At 35.4% G+C, this 24,087-nt stretch overlaps 1 pseudogene; it reads right to left on the bottom strand.

Moving 5' to 3' along the window:
• The window catches only part of LOC121214569 (triosephosphate isomerase, cytosolic-like), a 35,100-nt pseudogene that overhangs the window by 2,377 nt on the left and 8,636 nt on the right, over positions 1–24,087 (bottom strand).

A 24,087-nucleotide genomic window follows, 5' to 3' on the forward strand; every position in this document is an offset into this window, starting at 1 on the left:
CTAGTTTTAGTTTATACAAAGTATTTCGATGTCACCCTAGGAGCTCGATGAACTTAACGAGATCGACTTGCGGGGGAGAACCAATGAAGATTGGCCTAAATTCCATGCCAAATATATCTACACCTAGTAACTTAGGTACAATTTCATACCTATGTGCAAACCAATTGTTCGAGCAGATTTTGCAACCTCTTTAGATTACATGACATAGTTTAGAATTCACGATAAAGCATATCTATTACTATAGGAGGAAAGGAGTAGACAAATTCATTTTAGAAGGCCAACACGACCCCACATAAGGTTGGGATCAGGAGTACATGCGTTGAGTTCATCATCTTCAGCTTTAACACCAAATACTATACTGGTGGGTGCACCACCTCCCGTCAATATGGTTTATATTTTTTTGGTGCTTTTACTAACCCCATGTTTTTTACACTAGCACCACACTATGCACCATCATATCATGCATCAACACATTCTCTAGGAATATTTTTTGCAACACCTCCATCCCTAGGAGCATATTACACACCACTACTTACAACAACAACCAATGTATCCTCCATTGCCTACAATTTCAGCATTCTATCCACAACCAGGTTATCCAACACCATATAATTCTCCATTGATAGTGTCACAAACACCCCCATCGATGATATACAATGGGAACCTAGGATGCAAAAACATTCCAACATGAAAGAACAAAATGAAGATGAAGAAAATGTTGGAGATGAATATCAAGATCAAGATCATAGAGGTGGAGATGGAGGTGAAGATGAAGATGAATATGATGAGCCAAAACCCCAACCACAACGAAATCATCCTCGTAACCGACACCCACTGGGTTGTGGCATACATTGGGGCCGAAGATGGAGATGATTTTTTTCATTTTAATTTTTTCTCATGTAAATCATCATTTAGTTTGTATTAAATTGTTCCATCCATAATATACTTATTCATGTTTTATAAAAAAAGTATTTGTTTATTATTTTTACATCAATATTATACTTATTTACAATTTACGAAGAAAATGAAAAAAATTTATTTGTATTGCATTGTATTTTTACATCAATAATATACTTATTCAAAATTTACAAAAAAAATGGAAACAATTTTTTATATTGGATTATATTGTATTTTAACATAAATAATATACTTATTTACAATTTACCCAAAAATGGAAAAAATGAATAAATGAATAAATTTTTTAATTCGATCCTCTCCTCAATGTTCCCTCCAAGTGTGGACATGTTGTCCTTCTATGCCTATGGTTCTTACAATAACTACATAACCTCGGTTGATCTATCTTCTCTCGAATATCCATATTGTTATGTATTCGACTAGAATTAAGTCGACCTTTTGGCTTGCGACGCAACTTAATATTTGGTAGCAACTCGAATAAAGCACTCGAAACAGATGATCACATACTTTCTTTTGGGATAGGTGGGAATTCATATTTCCATACTTTATATATGTGTTTTAGTTTGCACACTTCATCAACATAGCTCATACAATCTAGATGTGCCGGGGTACATACAACAATTGCTTGTCCGCTTGGAAAAAGAAGTGCTTGAAATCTCTCACTTTCGTAGGTATTGTGTCTCAAGTATACATGGTATAATCCCTTGATAATACTTTCTTCGAGTCTATAGAACCCCATAACACAAAATATTTGATTAAGATATAAGTGACACACTGCAGACATAGAGTTCACTTTTTCTGCATTTTTTGTAATATCTTTTATCACTTCCTCGCACCAAATGTGGTTTCCCTTTATCTATCCAACATATTTTTCCGCTCACTTTGGAAACAAGGCTGATAAGCAGGAATATGTTTCTTTGACCACTGACGTTACCAGCAAATGACGCGTCCCCTTCAATACGAAATTTTTGCATTCCACTGTTCATTGGGTATCCCGTCAAGGTATTTCACACCGCGTTCATTTATAGCCTGCAAGTTCTCTAAAATTTCATGGAATCGATGTTGGATAAGCTTGTAACATGTCAAAGAAAATAAAGAGTATATCAATGTATGAAAACAATGTATATGTTAAAGAATGATATAGAAAATGATATTTACTACGTACCCATTTTAATAACATGGCGCCACTCAGCATCCTTATGAAATTGGCCCATGTAATTTGACTCGATATAAGGTATACACTACTTATGGTGTGCATGATCCCATAGGCTTCCACGTCGATCAATTGCAACCTATATTCCGGGTGCCCTAGAAGTAATGATGTATATACCGGGTTGCGATAAAAGATGTTTTCTCAAATTAGTTAAAAAGAAATCCCACGCATTAGCGATTTCTCTTTGAACAATTGCAAAAGTTATTGCCTAAATTTTTTGATTACCATCTTATACAATAGCTAGCAGCAAGTGATGTTCATATCTCCAGTACATGAATGTGCTGTCAATTTGGACTAATGACTTATAATACCAAAATGTTTCAATATATAGCTTGAATGTCCAAAAAAAAGAAGATGGAATATTATTTTCACTTGGACAATTCGATTGCCATTATACACAAGTTCCATTTGTAGATAGATGATGATATCAAGTACGTACTAATTCAATACCTTGCACCATTACCAGAAATCATTATATGATTTATCCCACTTGTTATGCATATTTTCCATACCCTTCTATATTGAAACCTATGCCTTTTAGTATGACATGGTGTAATTGTATTGACTTCAGATATTGACAATCAAAACCGGCACCAAAATTCTAGATCACACTTTCACCATAGGAGAGATAATGTTAGAGATCATGCCAGAATCCAATTTTGAATGATCTTATAACTTACCTGCAACAACAAAAGTATTTCACCATACGTAAGACAATGTCAGAGATCAAGTTAGAATCCAATTTAGGATGCTCCTGTGATGTACCTACAATAACACAAGTACAAGAAGCATTATATTTCTTTACTGTTCAGAACCCCGTCTTTTTTCTCACAAATGCTATAATTTATCACGGACATCTATTGTCACACATTGCGTACTTGACCTCATATTTTTTGACTTGGGATTTTATAACATAGAAGTTTACCCTATGCTTTAAGTTATACCGCTTCATTGCAACAAAGAAAGTACCTTTGGAGGAAAACTCCATTCCAACTTGTAATGGTCGAAATTCGTAGAACTCTCATGACCTAGTCTTCTATGAGGAAGTTTTGGAAATTCTAATACACCTTCAACATCAAGGTTGACATTAAGCATGTGGGGTAGAGCTATATATGTCGTAAAATCTAGATGGGTTCTTCCAGCATTTTTCAAACCTTCACCGTTAGAACCAGTCCCTTCTAGTTCAGTAAGAATGACCTCCGGTTCAAAAACTAATGCAATTTTCGAACCATCCAGCCTTTACTCCTAGATTAGATCATCATCGATTTTAGATCCCTCTTTGTTCTTAGCTCCCCCTTTATTTTCTTCATTCTCAGCTTCCTCTTCTTTATCAACCGTAGTTAAGTGTCTAGGGTTGGATGTCCCTTCGCCGATGTAAGTTGTAGGAAGTACATCCTCCATTTTTGTAATCCCTACATTAAAACCAATACTACTTGCGGATTTTCCACTAGTGTAATTAGATGGAATACCCACATAAGTGTTTCAAGTGTAGAAAATTGGTGTTGGGAAGTTGAAATCAAAAGTACTCACAGAATGTCGTGCTGGGGTCTCCAAGTTCGGGTTACCAATGAAGCTATATTCTTATGAAACTAAAATTTTGATAAGCTTAGTGGAAACACAAAAATCTCAACAGTTACTCGTTCTTATCACATAAACCTGATTCCAATCGACTAATTAAACGGCCAAGAATAATTCCCAACCTTCCAATTACTCAAAACTATACAGATTCATGGTTTCAAAATTTTGACATACTATGGTAATTTTCACGAAAATTCAATAAAACCTTAGAATTCTTTAATTAAACTTTAAGGAATGTTTAGAAACCTGCTAATCACATAAAAACAAGTTGAAAAACACTTTGAAAATCATTTTCCCTTTAAATCTCGAAACCTACCATTAATGACTTAATTTTTGGCTTTTATTCAAAACATTCGATTCAATAGGTAAAAACTATATTTAAAAGACTAGATTCCATTTAAAACTAATAGGAAATCGAATCGTTACCTTCGATGGGAGAAAAATTAACATTTGGTTGGAAATCCAAAAAAACTCACAAGTTATGCAATGGGAAAATCAATGGTGTTCTTGTTTAAGGAATTCTATAGAGATTTAACACTTGTAAGTTGATAGGAATAAAAAGAATTGATGTTTGGAAGAGAAAATAAGTGAATGATGCTTAGAAATGCAAGGGACAGCAAAAACAAAGAGAAGGGAAAATGTTTCATGATTTTTATGTAGGTGGGGAAAAAAACAGGTTAATTTTTAAACTTTGGTAGATTAACCCTTATAGTACTCCTAGTTTTCACCCTCTTTTCAAAGTAGTCCTCTATTCAAAATTAAAGGTCTTTAGAATATTATTTTCAAAAATTGTTTTAATCTTCTAAATGCCATAGATGAAGACATTTCTGGTTTACCATGCTACGAAATTTCCAAGCACACTAGAGCTAAAATCCCTAAATTACCCTCAAAACTACTAGGCCCAATTTTGAGGTGTGACAACCTACACACAATACTTCTGACATCACTGCATATAGAGCGATTATGCTTTATTTGATATTATAGAAAGACTAGATTTGCATCAACCATTGGAGCTACGAAGAGATGATGAAGTGCATATAGAGTCACAAACAAAGTATGTTTTTTCCGCACTTGATCACAACCCTATGTAGATGAGTTGAAGTTTTCTTGTCTCTTGTCGAACCATTCATGCGACCGATGAGGAACGTAATTGGGGGCAACATGTACAACCAGTTCATTGAACTCTAAAGAAAGCAAAATTAGGACTCCGAACAGCAAACAAAGCATAGGAGGGATCCCCAAAGGCCTGGTAAAAGGAGGACTAAAGCACAAATATCACAAATGAAATGATTGATGAACATGTCAATTTCCGAATAGAAAATGCATTAGATGTAAGACATGGGCAATATTATGAGTCGCCTTGTGCAACAAAATGGATGGCCGACACCAACACCACTACCAGACATGTTCGTGAGATTTCCACCTTCGAGCGATGAGGAAGATAATAAGTAGGAGTCGGAGCCTGAGTCCGACTAGTTCTGAACAATTTTTAATTTTTTTTAAAAAATTAGACAGTGTACTTTATTTTTTATCTAGGATGATTGTTATTCATTTGTTTTGATTTTTATTAATTAGATTTTTAGTATTTTATAGTAGGAACCCCAAAATTTTGAAGGCACAGTAATGTTGAGCCAAAAATGAAAGGAGTAGTCCCACCAACTGTGCTGCACGAATCACGCCAATCTGGCAACCTCTTTCCTTTATATTTTTATTGCACATTAGGGACAATGTGCCAAATAAAGTGTTGGGGTGACTTAGGAAAATTTTTAAAATTTTTCTGTTATTTTCCTTTATTTTTAGTAGTTTTTTAATTTTTAATTTTGTATGTTTTCTATATGCTTGAATTTGTAGATATACAAGTGACTGGTTAGGAGCATGCTCATAGGATTTTCTCAAATAAAATGTAAATTTAGTTTGATATTAATTGATTCTAAATTATTTAATTTTAGACTACTTAGTTCAATTTATTACACTTTGAATAAATTTAAGGCGTTAAGTATACCACATGGTAAATAGGTATATAAATAGCTTGCATGTTTAACTAAATTGTAGGTTGTAGAAATTGATAGACTTGTCTGATTTAATCCATGTATAGAATTACCTAGGGACAACCTGAGGCATTGTTTGGTAGAATATTTTTCAAGCCAAAATGCTATTCCGTAAATATTTTCCCTAGCACCTATTTTGAGCCTTAATCTATTTTCTTGATGAACCATGAATGAAACATTAAGTCTAAAGAATATTCTATTTGATCCTTTATTTCTTGGTCCTTGCATGAATTTAACGTCCAGGCATTGATATTGATGGATTAGGTAGATACATCGTGGTTGTTTCAAAAGAAAAAAAATAAAGAGTGAACTAAGGAATTGTTTGGTATAGTAAGTATAAGATTCATTGAGCTTGTATAAAAATAAGGCAAAATACCAACTGAGAAAATATCAATGAAAATATATATAAAAGCAAAGTGAGTTGGAAAAAAAGTACGCTCACATTTGTTCAAAAAAATATGAGCTCGGACGATTGTACTCATGAATACAATATGACACCTTAGTAAATGGAGAGTTAAGGAATGTGAGAGAAGTGAATATAAGGTGGTGAGCTACATGTACAATTGGGGGAGTGTCGAAGACAACATCACATGCCAAACTACTTTCGTGCTTAGCCATTTTGTCGAGCTTGTTCTTTGAATTCCAAACCAACCTAAGTCGTAGAATGTTACAAGCTGAAAAGTCCTATGTGACTTAGGTAGTGCTTATGTAGATGAAATTGTGCCAAGGATTGATATTTTTACCACTTATATTCATTTAAAAATAATTGTATATTTGTTTTGATGGAAACCTATACTTAACATTCTTTTATTTATTTGCTTTGTAATTTATTGAACTAACCAGTTTAATTTTAGAAGTTGTGAGTCCATTGTATATCATGTTAGAGTTGTATTTTTATTTACATTATCTTGTTAATATATTTCTATCAAATTTCATGTATCAAGTTAGCTCAAGTACATTTTTCTTTCTTGCATGTTTATTTTTCATTTTTAGTTTAGTTTGTTTTCGATTTTTATTTGGTTTTTATTTAGTTTGCTCGAGGACAATCAAAGACTTAACTATAAGGGTATTTGACTTATCGTCAAATATAGTAGTAATTTCGGTCTATTTTTGCACTTCAGAAGCTCGTTTTCTAGCCAATTTAGTATTTTTATATTATGTTTTCAGTATTTATTAGTTAGGATTAAATATTAGTAAAATAAGTGTTTTTTAACACATTTTGTGTGTTCTAACCTTTTAGGCCAACACAGGCCTTAGGTAGTGCTAGTGTGTTAAAGTGAGTGTGTAGGATGATGAATCATAGGCCCAATTGATATGGGAGCAAGGTACGAGTGATCCACAAGCTTTTTCAAGTTGTCAAAGCATGGAACGAACCATAAAACGCACAAAAGGCTTATCGTGCCGCACTATAAGCATTGCATGGCAGGGCACAGGGCCGACGTGGTGCCTAAGTCTTTCAGGGCTATTTTTGTTTCCACAATCGAATTTATATGAAGACCTCGGACGTGTGAAGACCAAATTCAGGCTGCCAACAACCCTATAAATAATACCTTAGGGGTTTGATGTAACTAAGTCGTCTTAGATGCCTTCAAAACCATCGTAGTTTAGGATTAGGATTAGATTGAGTTTTCTTTTAGTTTTTCATAAACTCTTTGTTCTTTCCTCTTGGAATTGATTTCGATCTAAGAGTTATTTTATAATATTGAAGTATTTTAGTTATTTACCTTTGCAAGTGATGACATTTTTTATTCTAATTGAGAGATTAACTACTCCGTTTTTCAATCGACATCAAATCCATGATTATTCTAATCTTTTTTCTCTTTCAATTTAATCATGTTTTTTACATGTTTTATGCAATTGAGATTAAGATTATGAATAACATGAGTGCCTAAATCCCTTAGGGGAGATTAACGAGTGGATAGGGATGTGATTAACGGAGGATTTAAGGTTTCTCGAGAGGATTAGTTGGTATAGATTACGTGTTCTTAAACCCTAGGCTTAGCAAACCTAGGAAGTAATAATAGGTTAAACGAGATCGGGAGATAAGTTTGGTCAAGTAAAATGTAGTTTATCCTGGTTGAGAAAGTGAGGTTAAGAGATAAACGAGTATCAACCAATCGATTAATCAGTTAGAGGCCGAGAGGTAATAATTGGTTAATTGATAGATAATCCATCCTAAAACCCTAATTTGAAGTTAATTACAAACCTTGAAATGAGTTAATCTTCCTGCTGCTTTAATTTGATTAGCCATTTGTTGTTGTTTATTTATTTTAGTTATTATTTCTCTTATTAATCCATTTTATGATCTATTGTAATATATTATTTAACTATTACTATTTAGACTTATTATTGTAAAGAGATTTTTTATAGATTTATTCCATCCTCCCTTAGGTACAATCTTCAGAATACTTCCTGTGTTTTGTTGTACACATATAGTGTATTACAATTTGACTCGTATACTTGCGAACACTACAAATTTAATTTCTTATTTTTTTTGGTGTGATATTTTTAATATAAACGATAACACGTTTATAGATAGTCACCATGATTCTCGGGTGTAGGGTTAAGGTTGGGTTGCGATTTTAAGAAACTCGCCATGGGGACACGTTTAGCTGGGATAAAAACATATCCAACAGGAGGCATTTTTCTATTGTCTCTCCAAAAACAACCTATTTCCCTAAATTTTTGGAAAAGCAACCTAAAATCCTAATCTTCGATTACATTTGACATATTTTTCTAATTCTGCTAACATTTTATGATATGAAATAATAACATATAATTATTCTTATTATATATGTGATGTCCATATTTTCCCAAGAATCTCCTACTTAGGCCACATATATAGACATACATACTATTTACTCTATAATTACATGTCATTATAAAACTTTATGAGCTTAAAACTTTACTATTATATCCTAAAGGTATTCCAAACAATCTCGTTTGTTAATTATGTCAACATAGAACTAAGTCGACTTTTGTTACATATATTGTAACTAAATTCATCCTTGATCACGCATATTAATAAAAATAAATGACATAGATCAAGTATGAATATGTAGCATAGAAATTACTTGCAATTTGATCTAAACATGTCTATTTCCAACTGATGCTCCTTAAACCTTGTGAGATCAAGCCTTACCAAAATCAAAGTGTGAATAAATCAAATAAACCTTATTTCTATAGAAAATAACCTTAATATCCATAAACTAAAATAACTGAAATGTGTCTATAATGGAAAAGCATTTAAAATTACAAACTCCCACAAAATTGAATATCCTGAAATGACATTACACCCATATGAGCAGTGTGCTCATAAAAAACCTTGGGTGATAGTCCTTTAGTAAACGGATCCACAATCATAAAGTTCGTCTTAAGATGCTTTATAGACACCTAACCACTCTAAACTCTTACTTTAACAACCATGAGTTTAAATTCTATGTGTTTTGAATTTGATTTGCTCCTATTGGTATTGGAATAAATTATTGCAACTTATTGTCACAATTTGCACCCTAGTGAAAAAAAATTGCATTCATATTCCATTAAAATGGGAGTTTGTATACCTGACAATCTTTAACTTATCAGACTTCTAATATGTGAGCATATAATGTTTTGATTTCTGAAGATAATGCATGAATCATTTGGTTACTTTCCAATGATCCATACTCAAATTGCTCAAATATTTACACAACATCCCAACAATGTATGCAATATCCAAACGTGCAGGGAATCTTATGCATTTCTGTAATCTCAAAATCAATCTTGGGGCATTGATTAAGATTATGCTTAATCCCATTAACCAAAACCATCTCAAAACCAAATGAGATAAATACTTGGTAAATATTGTAATACCATTGATAGGAGATCTACTTAAACCCATAAATGAATTTCTTTAATTTGCAAACCATTAACTTTGCATCACAGAACACAAAGTTTTCTAGTTGCGCCATATAAATCGTCTCACCAATATTACCATTGAGAAACACAATCTTCACATCCATTTAATGTAGCTCAAGGTCAAAATATGCCACTAAAGCCATTATAACTCTTTCTCTAGTATACCTTCTTAATGGCATTAGTTCTTGAGGTTGTAGAGTTTGTTACTTAATTGAGAGGTTCAACGACATTGTCTTGATCTAGAGTTGCTACTTGAATAATATCAGGTATAACAAACTATCATTGATATTTATCAATTGAAATTAAAAGAATATGTTGAGAAATATCAACATATTCTTCTTCAAAGACAATGTCTCAAATTCTTTCTCCCCTTGAAAAACTCAACATCCTCATAGAGTGAGCATTATTCATCTTTAAAATAGCCTTAGTAATGAGATCATAAAATTTTTAACCCTTAGATATTTTAAGGTATCTAAAAAATTGAAAGGATTAGGAATATCGTCAGACACAAGTCTCTTAATTCTCATTTTGGAGATATAACCTAATCTTTTGTGTCACAACGAAGTCAAAATCTTAGTGGTTAATTTGTATCTCTTACCTATTACGGTAGTAAGCGAGAATTAATTAGTGGTATTAAAGTATCGATTTAGCTTATCCTCAGAAAGTAAGATCTTGAAAGTTATCCCTATGTGCATGTTACGTAAAATCTGGCTTAGTCCCTTTAATTTTTATTTAGTTATATTGTGTTGTATAGTTAGGTTCCTGCTGATGGATAGTTATGTAAAGTATAAGATGAGGAGGAGAATCTGCAAACTGCTAAAATGAGTACAAAATATGAAAAAACCGCAAGGATCAGAGGGTAAGCAACAAAGGTAAATAAATCTGGAAAATAAGATAAGTTTCAACTAGTTTTGATTCAATCATGGAAAAGGAGACATATATAATTACAACAAGAAAATTAATTCGCTCCCTCAGTTGGTTGGTTAACGGCAGCAACATTTTCTGAATCCTCTTCTCCCTCTTAACTGGTTTATTCAATAGAAGCAGGACTAGTCACCTCAGGTTCTTTAGGAAGGAAGAAATTATCGGACCCTTTCTGTAAAATCCCATTTTTTAGTGGTGACAGAATAGTGGTTTCGAGACTAAAAAATTTCCATTGTGTCAACTCGTAAATATTATTTATAGAATATTTACTAAGTCATTAGAGTTGTATAAAAATTTGGTTAAGAAATTTTGAAGTTTACATAGTTTATTAAGTAAAAAGGACTAAATTGTAAAAAGGGTAATAGTTGAGTTCTATTAGTTAAAGGGATCCAATAGCTTTGAGATCTTAAACTAAAGGACTTTAATGGTAAATATATCATTTAAAGAGTTAGTGGATGTGCATAGGCATGGTTTTATTGAAATTATTAATTAATGATAAGGGTAAAGTGGTAATTTAACAATTAAAAAGAAATTTAAGTAAGAAAAGATGAAAACAAATTTATCATCTTCATGCTTTGTCATTTGAGAACCAAAATTCACCATTTAAGAGGAGAAAAGCTTTGATTTAATTTCTTCTTGCATGGTATGTGCATTTGATCCCGTTTTGAATGATTTTTATGTTTTTGAGATTGATGCAACTAGGTCTAGCTAGCCCGTAGCTTTGTTTTTGAATTTGTTAACAATTTTAAAGTTCCCATTGATGAATCTTGAATTTTTTTATGATAGCTATGTGTTTAAAGCTTTGATTGTGGTATTTCATTGTTTTGTGAAGTGATTTTTGTTAGATTTTGATTTAATGATTGAATTGTTAAAATGACAAAATTTCAAGGTTTGATAGTGAATTTTATGCATAATATGGACTGTTAAAGTGCCTAGTATATTTTTCTATAATTTTATTCTTAGAAAACGGTTAATTTGATGATTTTCGGGTTAGAGGACTAAATTGCCAAAGATTTAACGTTTAGGGAAAATGTGTAATTAATGAAAATTTAAGGGTCATATGCATTGAGTGGAATGTGAAATGTGTATGAGATTAATGTATTATGTTTAATTATTATATAGATCAAGATTTGAATCAAAGAGACAATAATTGAGGACAAGGGAAAATAACAGATTACCAAAAGCCCAAAGTTATAGGCAAAATAAATGTGATAACATTTCTAAATATGCTATTTAAAAGTACTAATTAAATTGAAATGAAACAAAAATTAAATATACGGACTAATTTAAAACGAGGATAAAAGATTACCAAAAGCCCAAAGTTATAGGCTTAATCTAGCGGGCTACGCAATTCGGGCCTTTTTGTTTTTTTCTTTTCTCTTTTTCCTTTTTTTCTTTTTCTTTTCTTTCTCCCTTTTTTTTTGCAGATTGGGCCGTTGCGCTGGATGCTGGCCTGCTGCTGGAACGGGTCTGGGGCTGCTGGACTGGATGCTGGCCTGCTGCTGGAACAGGCCTGGGGTTGTTGGAGCTGGCCTGCTGGAGCTGCTGGGCAGTGGCCTACTGCGGGTTGTGGGCCTGCTGTTTTGGGCTTTTGCTGCTGGATCAGCCCGCTGATTCTGCACTAGTCTGCTGCTGCTATTTTTTTATTCTTTATTTTTTTTCTTTTTCTTCTATTTTTTCTTTTTCTTTCTTTTTCTTTTTTTCTTTTTATTTTCTTTCTTCCCCTTCTTCTTCCTCTCTCGAACCCTAGCCCGCCGCCGCTTGTGCCGCCGTTACGATCCCCGCTTGGTGGTGCGACGATGGCCGGTATCTCCTCTCTTCTTTTCTCTTTTCTTTCTCTCCTTTCCTTTTTCCTTTCTCTCTTTCTTTCTCCCCTCTTCCTCTTCTATTTTGACGACCCCAAAGTGGAAGGCACCGCCGCCGTGCTCGTCTTCGGCTCCTCTCCGCACTTGGTGGACGATGACTCAAAGGTAACCCTTCTTTTAAAAAAATGGTTCTTGTGGCTGCTGTTTCTTTGATTTTTTTTTGTTTTAGGGTTTCTTAAATTCTTGTTGCTTCTTGATTGGGTTTTTAGGTGGTGGCTTTGGTGGTTGTAGTGGTGGTGGTGGTGGTGGTTGTGGTGGTGGTGTTTACGCGAGGGTGGTGGTGGAGGCTTTGCTTGCTGTTTTTTTTTATTTTTTTTGAATTTTCTCTCTTTTTTCTATTGTTTTTGAAATTTAAGAACCCCCCTTCCCTTTTAATTTCTTCCTTTTAATCTGCTTACTTTGTCTTCTTTCTCTCTGTTTGCAGGTGGCAGTGGAGCAATCATGGCCTAGGGAGGCTGTTGGAGTAGCTCGGCTGCTGATTGGGTGATTTGACAAGTCTAGAAGGACTAAATTGTAGAGGGCGCAAAGTTTCTAGGGCAAAAATGCAATTTTAGAAAAATATAGGGCTAAAGTGTAATTTCTAGAAAGTTTAGGGGCCCAATTATAATTTACAAAATATTAGGGGTTAAGATGTAAATTTAGAAAAAGTTAGGGGTCAAAATATAATTTTTGAAAAGTTTGGGGGCCAAAATGTAATTTATATTTTTTGTATTTTTTTCAAAATTTTATTATTACTATTTTATTGATATTTAAAACAAAAATTAAAAATGGGCAAAAGCAAGTCCAAAATTAAATCCCAACGGACACAATCGTTTGGCCCATATGAGACCAGCCCGGTCTAAAACCTATCCGGGAAAAATTCAGTGATTACAGCTGCCCCTCTTTGGTCATCGCTGTGAAACAGGGATAGAGCAAAGACTTAAAAGCACTGAATTTTGTTCGACTATCCAAAAATTTCCTTTTTATTTGAAAAACAGAAACTGAAAATACCTCGGCGTGTGGCCCGAGGCTCAACTCACCTCTTAGCAATATGAGTTGATTTTTGAAAAACAGAAATTTAAAAGAAATACCTCGGCATGGTCCGAGGCTCAACTCACCTCTCGCAATATGAGTTGATTTTTTTGAAAAAAACAGAAATTTAAAAGAAATACCTCAGCGTGACTCGAGGCTCAACTCACCTCTCGTATTATGAGTTGATTTAAAAAAAGATAGAAATTAAAAATACCTCAGCGTGACCCGATGCTCAACTCACCTCTGTATTATGAGTTGATTTTTAAAAAAAGACATAAATTAAAAATACCTCAGCGTGACCCGAGGCTCAACTCACCTCTGTATTATAAGTTTATTTTTTTTAAAAAAAGACATAAATTAAAAATACCTCAGCGTGACCCGAGGCTCAACTCACCTCTGTATTATGAGTTGATTTTTTAAAAAAAAGACATAAATTAAAAATACCTCAGCATGACCCAAGGCTCAACTCACCTCTGTATTATGAGTTGATTTTTAAAAAAAACCGAAATTAAAAATACCTCAGCGTGACCCGAGGCTCAACTCACCTCTATATTATGAGTTGATTTTTTAAAAAAAAGACATAAATTAAAAATACCTCAGCGTGACTCGAGGCTCAACTCACCTCTGTATTATGAGTTGATTTAAAAAAAAGACATAAATTAAAAATACCTCAGCGTGACCCGAGGCTCAACTCACCTCTGTATTATGAGTTGATTTTAAAAAAAGACCGAAATTAAAAATACCTCAGCGTGACCCGAGGCTCAACTTACCTCTCGTATTATGAGTTGATATTTGAAAAAAATAGAAAGTGAAAAATATTTCTTGAAAGAAACAGGGTTTCAAAAAACATCTGGTAAAGCTAAAAGCCTTATTCTTCATTGATTCTTTGCAGCTTTCTCCCAGTATTCCTTGCTCTACTGGTATACCTGTATATGTCATTTATGATGTTATTATGATATGCACATGGTTGTCCTAAATGCTTTTGTGTCTACATGATCATGCAATGCACCCTGGGCTGTTTGTCACGTGCCCCACTTTTGATTTTCGTAAGGGTCTGCATTTATTTCCTCAATTCTTGACTTTTCTCTCCAATTTTGTACTCATCCTCAAGTTCTGTGAGTAATCCACATTTCTTCGTATACCACCCTCCTGCCCCCTTGTTGAACTTTGTTCCTGCTTTGGGGCCCTTGTACTTGTCACATTCTCATCCAGGTAATGTTCAACATTCCTTTTGTTTAGAGTATGTCATCTTACTATTTATCATTTAAATGAATCAAACACGAGATGCATGAAGAAATGGCAAAGTAGGCATGAAAGCAATACCTCACATTCATATTCTTTTCAAAAACAACAAACAAAGAAAATTGACAAGGAATAGTTCAAATAAAGAAAGCATCGTAAAGAAAGGAAAGTGAATCCAATGGCCATGAATGCTCTAGTTATCCAACGCATGAACTTCTCCACATTTCTTTGTCAATGATCTTTTCGAGCATGGTTTCCTGTGTAGAAGATTTCGAGCTTCTGAGAATGTTTCAAATATTATAATCTCGCCATTCGACTCCCCACTCAGGTTGTCTTGCTCCTTAAGTCCGAATCTGTTTCATTAGGACGCCCTTTCAGGTTTACATCCTAATCTTTTCTGTTTATCAAGAAGCCCTTTTCGGGTTTTCATCTTGATTTTTTTCTTCTTTTTTTTTCTTGTTTTTTGTTTTGTTTGTTTTTTGTTTCTTGTTTTTTTAGGCATAATATTTCTTCACAGCACATGAGTTCACTGGATTAGGTAATTCTTTCCCGTCCGTCTCAGTGAGCATCAGAGCCCCTCCCGAGAATGCCTTTTTTACAACGTATGGCCCTTCCCAATTTGGTGACCATTTTCCTCTAAAGTCTTTTTGTATCGGGAGGATCTTTCTTAAAATGAGCTCTCCTTCGTGAAATTATCTTGGCCACACCTTTTTATCATGGGCCGTGATCATCCTTTTCTGGTACATCTGTCCATAACAAGTTGCCTTCAAGCGTTTTCCCTCAATAAGATTTAGCGGATCATACCGAGCTCGAACCCACTCTGATTCTGCTAACTTTGTCTCCATTAAAACGCGCAGGGATAGGATATCTACTTCGATAGGCAGAACGGCCTCCATCCTGTAGACTAGAGAAAAAGGAGTTGCCCCTGTAGACGTCCGTACAGAGGTGCGATATGCGTACAAAGCGAATGGTACCTTCTCATACCAGTCTTTATATGTCTCAGTCATCTTCCTGATAATCCTCTTTATATTCTTATTAGTAGCTTCTACCGCTCCGTTCATCTTCGGGCGATAGGGTGAAGAATTATGATGCTTTATCTGAAATTGCTCACATACTTCTTTCATCATCTTGTTGTTCAAATTTAAAGCATTATCTGAAATGATTCTTTCAGGCAGACCATATCGACATATGATCTCCATTTTTAAGAACCTACAGACTGCAGCCTTTGTCACATTAGCAAACGAAGTGGCTTCTACCCATTTTGTGAAGTAGTCTATAACCACAAAGATGAATCGATGTACATTGGAAGCTTTCGGGGAAATTGGTCCTATAACATCCATACCCCACATAAAAAAAGGCCTTGGAGAAGTCATGACATGAAGGGGCGATGGAGCTGCATGAATTTTATTGCCATAAATTTGACATTTGTGGCACTTTCGTGCGTAACCAATGCAATCGCTTTCCATCGTCGGCCAATAATAACCAAGTCTCATAATCTGCCTGGCCATAGTGAAACCACTGGCATGCGTTCCACAAATTCCTTCATGAACCTCCTCAAGTATTTTTCTGGCTTCAACAGCGTCCACGCACCTCATGAGCACTTGATCTTTTCCTCTTTTGTATAGAATATCCCCGTCAAGAACAAATCTAACCGCCAATTTCCTGATTGTTCTTTTGTCATTCTCGTTTGCTTGCTCGGGATACCTTTGATTTTTGATATACTCTAAGATATCATGGAACCATAGCCGTCCATTTGACTCCTCCTCAATAGTAAAACAGTGTGTGGGAGTCTCGTATATACTCATTTGGATGGGCATTATCTTAGTTTCTTTGTTTGCTTTGAACATCGAAGCCAATGTGGCTAGGGCATCAGCCAATTGGTTCTCCTCTCGTGGAAAATAGTTAAAAGTCACTTCTTTGAATTCTTTGACCAATTCTGTCACCAGATCGCGATATTTGACTAATTTTGAATTCCTTACTTACCAATCTCCGCGAATTTGATAAATGACTAATGCTGAGTCCCCGTGTACCTCTAAAATTTCAATTTTCCTCCTGCTAGCTGCACGGAGTCCCATGATGCAAGCCTCATACTCTGCTATTTTATTGGTACAGAAGAAATTCAATCTGGCAGTAAGCGGGTAGTGGTCCCCTTCAGGTGACACTAAGACTGCTCCGATCCCATGCCCCAATGCATTTGATGCACCATCAAAGCTCATCTTCCATAACTTCTCTTTTGATGACTCGCCCTCTTTTTCTGAAATGCACATCAAATCTTTATTTGGGAAATCAAATCTCAAAGGCTCGTATTCCTTCGTTGTTCGACTTGCCAAGAAGTTAGCTATTGCGCTTCCCTTTATCGACTTTTGGCTCACATATACAATGTCATACTCAGTTAATAGGATCTGCCATCGTGCCATTCTCCCTGAGAGTACGGGTGATTCCATCAAGTACTTTAATGGATCTAGCTTTGAAATTAATCATGTTGTATGATACAACATATATTGTCTGAACCTCCGAACTACCCAGACTAATGCACAACAGAATTTTTCAATTGACGGGTACTTTGCTTCATATTCTGTGAACTTTTTGCTGAGGTAGTAAATCACTTTTTCTCTTTTCCCTGACTCATTATGTTGCCCCAGTACGCAACCCATTGAGTTTTCAAACACGGTCAGGTACAATATTAAGGGTTTTTCAAGTGTTGGCGGTACTAATACCGGAAGATTAGACAAATACTGTTTTATCTTGTCAAAGGCCGTTTGGCACTCCTCGTTCCATTTTCCTGGATTATATTTTCGAAGGAGTCGAAAAATTGGATCACACTGGTTGGTAAGTTGAGCGATGAATCGAGCAATGTAATTCAACCTTCCTAAAAATCCTCTGACTTCCTTTTGTGTACGCGGAGGTGGCAGTTCTTGTATAGCTTTTATCTTGTTTGGATCAACTTCAATACCTCTCTCACTGACAATGAAACCTAGTAGTTTTCTCGAGGTAGCCCCAAACGTACATTTGGCCGGGTTTAGCTTCAACTGGAACTTTTTTAGCCTTTTGAACAGCTTCTTGAGATTTCCAACATGCTCTTTTTATTCCCAAGATTTGGCAATCATATCATCGATGTAAAATTTTATTTCTTTGTGCATCATATCATGGAACAACGTCACCATGACTCTCTGATATGTTGCCCCAGCATTCTTTAATCCGAACGGCATTACTTTGTAGCAGAAGGTCCCCCATATTGTCACGAATGTGGTTTTCTCCATATCTTCGGGACCCATCTTTATCTAATTATAACCTTGCCGTCTTTCTTCGATACCGGGACTATGTTAGCCACCCACTCTGGGTATTTGGAGACTTGTAGGAAGGCGGCATCAAATTGTTTCTTAACTTCTTCTTTTATCTTTAACAGCATTTCGGGTCCCATCCTTCTTAATTTCTGCCGAACGACTTACATTCTGGTTTCAGTGGGAGCTTATGGACCACAAGATCTGTGTTCAACCCTGGCATATCCTGATAAGACCAGGCAAATACATATTTGTACTCACGGAGCAAGACGATCAAATTTTGTTTGGTGTTCTCCGAAATGGAAGTCCCAATCTTCACTTCTTGTTTCTTTTCTTCACTCCCCAAATTCACTGTCTCAACAGATTCTTAATGGAGTAAAATCTATTTCTCTTCTTGTTCAACCATTCTTAGTAAGTCAGGAGGCCGGTCACAATTTTCAGCATCTTCCTCGGCTTTAAATTCTCCTAAACAAACAGCCTTCTCGAAATCAATTTCAAGACTTGTAACAGGATTGTTCATGCCATGGATATCTAAGCACTTGAAAGGCGGATAGAAAAGATTGCTATAGGGGAGCATCAAAGCATTGGAATCAACACACACAATGTTATGAAATGAGATACATGGAGAGAAAGGATATGAAGCGATGGGGGTAATTATGAAACTGATAAAAATGAAAAGATCATAACAAAATGCATATTTATTAATGTCCATTGAAATGATAAATAGCAAACATAAGCTCTTACAAAAGGAATCCCATTACTTAGGGACATACAAAATAATGGAGAATTAACATTAGGCATTACTCTAGAGAGGACTTAGAAACTACAATGAGGTCCATAACAGTTCAATTGTTCAAAATATGTCTTGGGGGATAAGAGCGTATCATTGAAACATCCTCAATTGTATCACTCTCGTTGAGTTCAACATCCATAGCTCTAGAATGACGTGATTCCAGACTTGTAGTGTTGCAATTGTGGATTATATGGTTTTGGCCTTAGTGAATGATTAGGGTGATATATACATACAATGAATGAATGAATGAATGGATGATGAATGTCAGTCATGCATAAATATGCAAAAAATGGTGTTGATTTCAAGTTAGCCCCATATTTTGGCATTTCATTAATCCAAAAGAGTCCATTACAAAATATTTTGCCAATGAAGATGCCCCTAGTGCCTGAATCCCACTGTTTCCAAATCCCAGTCAAGTCTTCGAAATCGTTCTAACGAGTATTCAAAGTCACACGCTCGGGAAGATCAGAGGTGTATCCTTCCTTTAAACTGTCCCCTTTTACTTTTTGAGTCCTCAAAGACCAATCTCGGACTACAACATTTTTCTCAGTTACTCGTGTAATTGGCTCCTCCATCAGAAACTCGTTTTTGGCAACCAATCTTTAACCAACACCTTCATAATGAGATGTCTATGATGCATGATGAAAAATAAAATGAAGAACAAATAACCTTGGTTAGAGATCACAATAGAAATAAACAGAGGAAAAAAATAAAGACTATGGAAAATTTAACAAATTAAGCTATTCAATCATGTAATTTGGTGGAACAGACCCATATTTATTTATTTATTTTTTTATTTTTTGCCCCAACATGCTTTACAAGAAACCTACCCCACATACCATCAGACAATTTATCCGGCCCAATTTATTAAATAGACTCAATTCATTTGCAAATAAACGTAAATGTAAAAGAAATAAAAGCTAAGAGGCTTTTCTCCCGTGTACTTATTTTGGTAACTATCAAACGGACAGAGGTTCGACATGGCTCTAATTGGGTGGCTCGTACGGTTCACTATATGTGGTTTTGGTTCTAGAAAGGTACTCGAATTGTCCATACTGTCACCTACTAAGGTTAGTATGGAGCCTCAGTCATCACCCATCATAGGCTCACGAGCCCAATTCGAGGGATTACATTTACTTATGCCTATGCGAAGGGACGAGTTAACTCACGAAAGCATAAGTCATATGTAACCCGGAAGTAATTCACTAGCCTGTGCGGAGTGACGAGTTAACTCACGAAGGCGTAGCGTTTACTTCCACTTAAACGGACGGAGCCCGGGTAGAGACCTCATGTTATGCAAGAATGCAAGTGCACGGTGTGTGGGGAGAAACTCACAAACCTTTTTTATTTTTACTAAAAAAATAAAAAAAATCGTAAAACTTAAAGCTGAAAAAAATAAAAAGATAAAACAAGTTAGAAAAATATTAATTAAAAAACCGAATGCGAATGCATGACTTTTCAAAAATGAAATTCAAGGATCACGATTAAAAATTAATTTGAACAAGAAATGTTTGACAACACACGTTTAACATCAGACTCGACTCTCAAAAAATGTCCCCAGTGGAGTCGCCAGCTGTAGCGACCTAAAATTTTGGGCATGGGCGCTAGTCGAAGTGATTATTGAAAATTTGAAAATTGAGTTTTGATTTTATTTAAAAAAAAGGAGTCGCCACCGATCTTTTTTCTAGGTGTGATTGGACACCTTCAAAAATCTCTTTTTAAAAGAATTTAAAAAAAAAAAAAAAACTTTTCTAAAACAGAGGCAATTTTAGGTCCACGTCAAAATCCAGAGAAAATTAGGGTTCAGGAGTCGATTACGCGCGAGGAAGGTATTAGCACCCTCGCGACGCCCAAAATTGGTATCTCGTTAAACGCGCGTTGTCTTCATTTTCAAAAATATGAGTTCAATTTAATATTTAGTTGTGATCCGATTGAAACATGAGAATTTTAAAGCACAACAACTTTTTCTTTTTTGAAAACACGAATTTTTTTAAAATACAAGAATTTTAGAAACACGAAACTTTTGTTTAAAAAACACGAAAATTTTGAAACACGAGATTTTTTTTGAAAACACGAATTTTCTTTTTGAAACACGAATTTTTTTTTGAAACACGAAAATTTTTAAAACACGAGAATTTTAGAGACACGAAAATTATTAAAAACACAATTTTTGAAAACACGACAATTTTGAAACACGAGAATTTTTTTGAAAACACTATTTTTTTGAAACACGAAATTTTTTGAAAAGACGTATCGTATTTAACACGAACCGATGATATTCACTCAACATAGCGATGAAATCATTGAATTAGTGTCAAATCGATTTAATTTAATATTTAATCGTGATTCTATTAAAATACGATAAATTCTTATTTTTATTTATTTCATTTTTTTAAACACGATAATTTTTGAATGTTTTCGATTTTTTTTAAAAAGAGCGTCCCGTATTTAACACAAACCGATTATATTCACCAAACATAGCGATGAAATCAACGATTTAATGTTAAATCGATTCGTTGCCTTATTCGTTAAAATATATTTTTAATTTAAAAAATGTAAGCAAAATAAATGTGATAACATTTCTAAATATGCTATTTAAAAGTACTAATTAAATTGAAATGAAGCAGCAATTAAATATACGGGCTAATTTAAAACGAGGATAAAAGATTACCAAAAGCCCAAAGTTATAGGCTTAATCCAGCGGGCTACGCAATTCGGGCCTTTTTGTTTTTTTCTTTTCTCTTTTTCCTTTTTTCCTTTTTCTTTTCTTTTTCCCTTTTTTTTGCAGATTGGGCCGTTGGGCTGGATGCTGGCCTGCTGCTGGAACGGGCCTGGGGCTGCTGGACTGGACGCTGGCCTACTACTGGAACAGGCCTGGGGTTGCTGGAGCTGGCCTGCTGGAGCTGCTTGGCGTTGGGCTAGGCAGTGGCCCGCTGCGGGTTGTGGGCCTGCTGTTTTGGGCTTTTGCTGCTGGATCAACCCGCTGATTCTACACTAGTCTGTTGCTGCTGTTTTTTTATTCTTTATTATTTTTTTTCTTTTTCTTCTATTTTTTCTTTTTCTTTCTTTTTCTTTTTTTCTTTCTATTTTCTTTCTTCCCCTTCTTCTTCCTCTCTCGAACCCTTGTCCGCCGCTGCTTGTACCGCCGTGACGATCCTCCCTTGGTGGTGCGACGATGGTCGGTATCTCCTCTCTTCTTTTCTCTTTTCTTTCTCTCCTTTCCTTTTTCCTTTCTCTCTTTCTTTCTCCCATCTTCCTCTTCTATTTTGACGACCCCAAAGTGGAAGGCACCGCCGCCGTGCTCGTCTTCGGCTCCTCTCCGCACTTGGTGGCCGACGACTCAAAGGTAACCCTTCTTTTTTAAAAAAAAATGGTTCTTGTGGCTGCTGTTTTCTTTGATTTTATTTTTTATTTTGGGTTTTCTTAAATTCTTGTTGCTTCTTGATTGGGTTTTTAGGTGGTGGTGGTGGTTGCGGTGGTGGTGTTTGCGCGAGGGTGGTGGTGGAGGCTTTGCTTGCTGCTGTTTTTATTTTTTTTGAATTTTCTCTCTCTTTTTTTCTTTTGTTTTTGAAATTTGAGAACCCCCCATTCCCTTTCAATTTCTTCCTTTTAATCTGCTTACTTTGTCTTCTTTCTCTTTGATTGCTGGTGGCAGTGGAGCAATAATGGCCTAGGGAGGCTGCTGGAGTAGCTCGGCTGCCGATTGGGTGATTTGACAAGTCTAAAAGGACTAAATTGTAGAGGGCGCAAAGTTTTTGGGGAAAAAATGCAATTTTAGAAAAATATAGGGCTAAAGTGTAATTTCTAGAAAGTTTAGGGGCCCAAGTGTAATTTATAAAATATTAGGGGTCAAGATGTAAATTTAGAAAAAGTTAGGGGTTAAAATGTAATTTTTGAAAAGTTTAGGGGCCAAAATGTAATTTATATTTTTTGTTTTTGAAAAACGTACCGTATTTAACACGAATCGATGATATTCACCCCAACATGGCGATGAAATCGACGAATTAGTGTCAAACCGATTCCATTTAAAAAATTAATCGGGGTTCTATTAAAACACGAGAATTTTTAAAAAAACACAAGGATTTTTGGATATTTTTTTATTTTTAAAAAGGCGTCCCGAATTTAACATGAGCTATCGATATCCACCCAACATAGCGATGAATTCGATGACTTGATATTAAACCGGTTCGTTGCCTTATGCATTAAAATATTTTTTTAATTTTAAAAATGCAAGAAAAATAAATGTGATAATATTTCTAAATGTGCTATTTAAAAGTACTAATTAAATTGAAATGAAATAACAATTAAATATACGGATTAATTTAAAACGAGGATAAAAAGATTACCAAAAGCCCAAAGTTATGGACTTGATCCAACGGGTTACACAATTCGGACCTTTTTTGTTTTTTTTTGTTTTTCTCTTTTTTCTTTTCTTTTTTTTGCAGATTGGGCCGCTACGAATTGGGCCTGCTTCACTGCTGTTGGGTTGCACTGGCGGACTGGGCCTGCTGGACTGGATGCTGGCCTGCTGCTGGAACGGGCCTGGAGCTGCTGGAGCTGCCTAACTACTGGAATGGGCCTGCTCGTGGCCTGCTAAAAAAAATGGCCTGCTTTTTTTTTGCTGTTGCTTTTTTTTTTGCTGTGGGCTGCTTGAGTTTGGGGGTTGCTGCTGGTGGCCTGCTGGGTTGCACGGGTCGGGTCGCGGGTTGCACTGGTCGGGTCGGTTCAGTCGGGTCGAGTTGATAGACCCGACTGTTATATTTTTTTTATATTTTTTCTTTCCTTTTTCTCTTTTTTCTTTCTCTTCTTTTTTCTTTCTTTTTTTTCTCTTTTTCTTTCTTTCTTTCTTCTTCCTTCCCTTCGACTCCTCTTTCTCGCCGTCGTCGCTTCCTCCGTCTGGTGCGACGGTCTCTGACGCCCCCTCTTCTCTTCTTTTTTCTTCTTCTCTTTCTTCTTGGCTGCTTCTTTTTCTTCTTGGTTGTTGTTTTTTTGTTGATTTCTTGCTGTTTTTTTGCTTTGCTTTGTAGGTGTTGACGACGGCGGTGCTACGGCGGAAGATACGGTGGCACGGATATAGCGGTGGTGGGGGCTCTTTGGTTTGCTGCTGTTTTTATTTTTTTTTGAATTTTCTCTCTCTTTTTTTTCTTTTATTTTTGAAATTTGAGAACCCCCCTTCCCTTTCAATTTCTTCCTTTTAATCTGCTTACTTTGTCTTCTTTCTCTTTGCTTGCAGGTGGCAGTGGAGCAATAATGGCCTAGGGAGGCTGATGGAGTAGCTCGGCTGCCGATTGGGTGATTTGACAAGTCTAGAAGGACTAAA

This window comes from Gossypium hirsutum, chromosome D02 (genome assembly GCF_007990345.1).
Source record: "Gossypium hirsutum isolate 1008001.06 chromosome D02, Gossypium_hirsutum_v2.1, whole genome shotgun sequence".
In the NCBI taxonomy this organism is placed as follows: Eukaryota; Viridiplantae; Streptophyta; class Magnoliopsida; order Malvales; family Malvaceae; genus Gossypium; species Gossypium hirsutum.